The following is a 6412-nucleotide window of genomic DNA, read 5'->3' as shown; positions in this document are numbered from 1 at the left end:
CATCTGCAAAAATATGCAATTATGTGACATGACATAAATGTTAACTTTTGGTACAATGACAATGACATTACTTTCTATCTATATGACACATATGCTGCACCTTAAATTATAAAATGTTATATTTCAAACATATTGTAACAAAAAGGTTAAAGAAATATTAAAAGTTTCTTTAGGAAAGAAATGGCACAATGTGTATTTTCTTATGAGGCTTGGTATCAAAACTTGCTAGGTTGCGATTTTCAAAGAATGAAAGCAATGGAAAATTCAATGAAGATGTAGGGAGGGGATGAGTCAATCACGAGGGACTTGACTGACCTTTGGCAAAAGAGCTTTGGTCATTTGCTGAGCAAAGATCCCTGTTCCAGTAATACACTAAGTACCGTCTGTCTGCATTTAGGATAAGGGCATACCCATATCTTACAAACATGACAATCTTGTTTTTGTTAAAAATGTAATTGTATAAGCAATATTTTTGAGGACATTATTTTGAAGGTCATTGATGTATGACTAAGTTTATGTGCTTTGTTTATCTTTAAAAGTATTTTTAAATTATACTGAATGGAATTCAGAAGTCCACACAATGAACCTGATTTGATTCTCATTGATAAGTTGGAAGTTCAGATCTCTAGATTCTAAGAATAAATAAAAGTAATAACATATTGAGGATTGTCTAGTACATTTGATTAGAACTTTTTAATAAACAGATAAGGCTTGACCTTAACTTTGATAGTGAGGACTAAAACAAAGATTATTTTAATAAGGTAAAGAGGTAAAAACCAAATTTAAAAAATAAACTGTTGAATGTCAGCCTCATTTTTGTTTTTTATTTGACTCCCATATCTCAAATTTCTATCTTAGTTTTGAATTTAAACTTTCATTATTATTTCCTCTAAGTTAAAACTGCAAAATGATTTGGTTTGATATTAATAGTAAAATCAAATTAGTGCTAAAATAGGAAAAAGTGATGGTGTTTTGCCATTATTATTTTGAAGTATTATTTTGTGTTATTCTTTTAAATTATTTTGAAAGGGCAATGTTATATGATATTAAAGTCAAACTTTACAAATATTCATTATTTGTTACTCATAGTTCTTATTCTACAGAGACTACCCTTTCGGCAACAAACAGAAAACACACCATAGATACTTTAATTATACACAGCAGTAATTCCTGATCTACTTGAGCATAAAGATATATGTGATAAGCTTTAACAGACACATTTAAGGCAATAGATATTGTAAATATTTATATATTTTGAAAAAAATATATATGCATGGAAAATGCTATTCAAACATTCTAAAAAAGATGCCTGGTGAATGCTTGGATTTACTGTTTGATTGTATTTAGCTAAAGTTTCCCTAGGCATAGAAGTCCATAGTTGGGGACCAATGACATAGGGGTTCTTTTTTCCCCTTTTGGTTTCTGTCTTACATATCTCAAACTCTTATTTTTCTACTCAGAATTCATTATCAATAAATCTGCTCTGGCTTCAGTATATCTAGAATAAAGGACATTATTTTTGTTAAAACAGGTTTAATAAAAATTTATGAAGTCATTCAGCAAAAACTAAATCTGAGCAGCCCACCTACAAAATCACACTCTGTGAAGTAGTTAGCAAAGGTCAATTGACAACATCTGTTACCTCAGAAGGCATAGGAATTAAGTATCATAAATGTTTACCACTAATGTGTAAAAACAAAATCACCTATAAAAAAGCTTTTCTACTTAGATGAATATATGCTTACCATAGATGAGCTCAGAACCTGACAGCTAGATCATTTTAATTTCTGAGTGGTTGATACATTAGTAAAAACTGAATAAAACATCTTAAAAGTTTTAATCAGCTGAAGGTTTCCTCTGATTGCAGTCTTCTTATGAAAGTTAATTTTCTAATTTAAAAATGACGATTGAACTAAACTAAGACATGTACATCCATCCACTCTATATTTTGAACATTCCAGTGATGCAAAAATTATCTTTCAGGCAAAAAAATGTGTTTCATTCAGATGGTATTAACCTAGTAGGGGAAATTAGCCACAGAAACAACCATAACAAAAGGTATAAAAGGTGATTCTTCATAGTATATTTTATACATATATATATATATGTATATATAAAACATATATTATAGTCACAGAAACAATAATAACAAAGAGTATAAAACAGTGATTCTACATAGTGTGTATATATATAATTTATTATATTGAAAGGAGAAATCACCACCAACTTTAGCAGTTTAAAATAGTTTTTGAAAGTCTACTTCTAAAGAAATATAAGATTAGCTATTACAGCTGACTAAATTGTCAAGAAATGATTATGTGCTAAACACTATACTTAACATTGGTGGAACAATCACAATCAGAAAACAAACTGTCCAAAAAGAAGATATCAGTATTGTTGAGCCAGATATTCAATGTTTCAATGTTAATAGATATAACAAAATAAGAATCAAGCTAAAAATGCAAACTAAAATGAAACTTAGATAGTAAATAATATTATCAATGGCTAGTATGGTTAGAAGTCTTCATGAAATGGCATATTAATCAATATTTTAAAGATGTATGAGAGTTCAACAAGTAGATACAAGTAAGAAAAGAACTGTCAGAATTATAGATAGAGGGAATAACATAAAACCACAAGGTCATTATAGCATGTCTGATTTGTCAGATTAAGTAGAGGTAAGTTCAAGCTGGTTTTAGAAAAGGCAGAGGAACTAGAGGTCAAATTGCCAACATCTGATGCATCATTGAAAAAGCAAGAGAGTACCAGTAAAACATCTATTTCTGCTTTATTGACTATGCCAAAGTCTTTGACTGTGTGAATCACAGCAAACTGTGGAAAATTCTGAAAGAGATGGGAATACCAGACCACCTGACCTGCCTCTTGAGAAACCTGTATGCAGGTCAGGAAGCAACAGTTAGAACTGGACATGGAACAACAGACTGGTTCCATATAGGAAAATGAGCACGTCAAGGCTGTATATTGTCACCCTGCTTATTTAACTTATATGAAGAGTGCATCATGAGAAACATTGGGCTGAAGCAAGCACGAGCTGGAATCAAGATTGTCAGGAGATATATAACCTCAGATATGCAGATGATACCACCCTTATGGCAGAAAGTGAAGAAGAATTAAAGGGCCTCTTGATGAGGGTGAAAGAGGAGAGTGAAAAAGTTGACTTAAAGCTCAACATTCAGAAAACTAAGATCGTGGCATCTGGTCCCATAACTTCCTGGTAAATAGATGGGGATACAGTGGAAACAGTGGTTGATTTTATTTTTCTGGGCTCCAAAATCATGGAAGCCATGATTGCAGTCGTGATTGCAGCCATGAAATTAAAAGACACTTGCTCCTTGGAAGGAAAGTTATGACCAACCTAGATAGCATATTAAAAAGCAGAGACATTACTTTGTCAACAAAGATCCTTTTTGTCAAGGCTATTGTTTTTCCAGTAGTCATGTATGGATGTGAGATTTGGACTACAAAGAAAGCTGAGTGCTGAAGAATTAATGCTTTTGAACTGTGGTGTTGGTGAAGACTCTTGACAGTCCCTTGAACTGCAAAGAGATCCAACCAGTCCATTCTAAAAGATATCAGTCCTGGGTGTTCACTGGTAGGACTGATGTCGAAGCTGAAACTCCAATGCTTTGGCCACCTGATGTGAAGAGTTGACTCATTTGAAAAGACTCTGATGCTGGGAAAGATTGAGGGCAGGAGGAGAAGGGGACGACAAAGGATGAGATGGTTGGATGGCATCACCGACTCAATGAACATGAGTTTGTGTGGACTTTGGGATTTGGTGGACAGGGAGGCCTGGTGTGCTGCATTTCATGGGGTCACAAAGTTGGACATGACTGAGCGACTGAATTGACTGAAGATTATGAAGGTCCTAAAATCATCTTTATCAATTAAAATTCAATTAAGGAAGCAGAAACGGTATGAGTATTATAAGCAAAAGACCTAATTCAGCTGTAGGACAAAGCTGGGAATTGTAAGAATTAAGAAGAATTTGAAGGTATATTATAAAATCACTGGCTGCTATTTCTCCACAAGACTGGCAATCAGAAAGGAGAGCTGGTCATGGAATATGGTAGAGTAAGGACAAAATAAGCACAGTACTTTGGTGTTTCTGCGCCATCACATCTAACCATGATGACCTTCAGACAGGTCTTTCTGTTTCCATAATTCCTCACTACTGTTTTGCTTCTACCTTTTATGTTTTTAAAATAGAAGCATAATTTTTAATTGTGGGTGGCTGGAGGGGACAAGCTATTTAAGCTATGAGGAATTTTAAAGAAGTAAAAACAGGGGCAGTCATTGTGTACAAATTAATTGTAGATCATCCTCAAGAAGACCAAATTGAGGGACTGAAATAAAAATATAGACATACTTGAATAAAAATTAATTGTTTTCTTTATGGCCCTAATTCCCTCCTATACAACACTTATATTTTCACTAAAATTATACCTGACAAGCTTCAATGATAATTTAAATTATCACAATTTTCCTCACCACATCTCAATACAAATTAACAAATGATCCTATCAGGGCAGAATGAATTCTTAAAGTTATAGGCTTGAAAATAAAATTCCACTCTTTTACCATATTTTCCCTGCTATGAGAAATCTCTGTGATTTTCAGCTTATTAACTTATGCTGAGAAGTAATGTGCTTAGTTGCTCAGTCGTGTCTGACTCTGTGACCCATGGACTTTAGCCCACCAGGCTCCTCTGTCGATGAGGATTCTCCAGGTAAGAATACTGGAGTGGGTTGCCATGTAACCCAGGGTATCTCCAGGGGATCTTCCCAACCCAGGGACTGAACCCAGGTCTCCTGCATTGCAGGCAGCTCCTTTACCCACTGAACCACCAGGGAAGTGCACATGGGAAAATCTGAAAGAGCAATCCCTTCTCTGTATTAATAGGTAGACTTTACTCCACAAGAGTAATACACACGGTTACACTTGAAACCCTTCTTATTTAGCAGTCAAGATAAAAAGAACTCATAATTTTACATATAACTTATGATGGCTCATTTAATTTTGATTTTCATTCTAAGACAATATCCTGTTGAAAATATTGAGAGTAACGCAAATAGCAAAGGCTGTCTGGTAGTACTGAATGTTAAATCACTTCATTTCAAAAATTTTGACTTAAATAGATATAACTGTTTTACCCTATCAGTTCAGTCAGTTCAGTCACTCAGTCCTGTGACCCCATGGACCTGCAGCACACCAGGTTTCCCTGTTCATCACCAACTCTGGGAGCTTGCTCAAACTTTACACTATACTCCTTGAAAAATAATTTCATGTTTAAAAATTTTGATAAAGACTGAAAATACACAATTAAGAACAGAAACATAAATTCATAATTAGAACTTTCCAGAAGTTAACTATTTAGGATATTATCTAGATTTTGACATTTAACCCAGCAATTTCATTGAAGAGTGTTTTAACAGAATTGTTTCAACAGGAAGTAAAAGTACGTTTATGTGGCTGGTGGAAGATTAGTGAGTATAATGCACAAAGAACAATTTGAATGAAAATATATTCAAGTATTACAGTGTATTTGTATGTGTGTGTAGACTTTATGCTTGAAATCGATTGTTAAGTGCTTCCTACACTACTTTGAACATAAATAAATACATTTCCTTGGCAAACAGCACCTAGATCTCTAGCCTCATATATACTCAAAGTAGGCAAAGGCAGTTTGTATCATATCCTGTTGCTGAAATGGACAATAGTAAGCAAGTATGGAAGATCACTGTATCTTCAGAATTCTCATAAATCCAATGAAGGTTCATTTCAGTATAGTCACTAATGGGGATTATTGGTTTTTAAACTGTATTATCATAAAAGAAGAAACTGGAAGACAGTTTGTCTATCCTTGATGTCCACCAGTGAAGGACATATGAATCGGTACAATAGAACAACTTTATAACAATTACTTCCTTGGCTTTAATCCAAACATGTGGAAGTTCAGGCTATGGTTGAACTAATGTCGCTCCGTTGTCTTACAAATAGAATAACATAGGGGGTGGTCCTAAGCTGGTGGAGGAATAGGACAGGGAGAGAACATTCTCCCTTACAAATTCATCGAAATAATGTTTGAACGCTGAGTAAATTCCACAAAACAACTTCTGAATGCTGGCAGAAGACGTCAGGCACCCAGAAAGGCAGCCTATTGTCTTCAAAAGGAGGTAGGAAAAAAATATAAAAGATAAAAAGAGAGACAAAAGAGGTAGGGATGGAGACCTGTCCGAGAAAGGGAGTCTTAAAAAGAGAGGTTTCCAAATAGCAGGAAACACTCGCATTGGTGGGCCTGTGGCGAGCCTTGGAATTTCAGAGGGCAACATAACTGGGAGGAAAAATAAATAAATAATTAAACCCCACAGATTACGTGCCCAATGGTAAC

This window comes from Capricornis sumatraensis, chromosome 5 (assembly GCF_032405125.1).
Source record: "Capricornis sumatraensis isolate serow.1 chromosome 5, serow.2, whole genome shotgun sequence".
NCBI lineage: Eukaryota > Metazoa > Chordata > Mammalia > Artiodactyla > Bovidae > Capricornis > Capricornis sumatraensis.
This window is presented reverse-complemented; position numbering follows the sequence as displayed.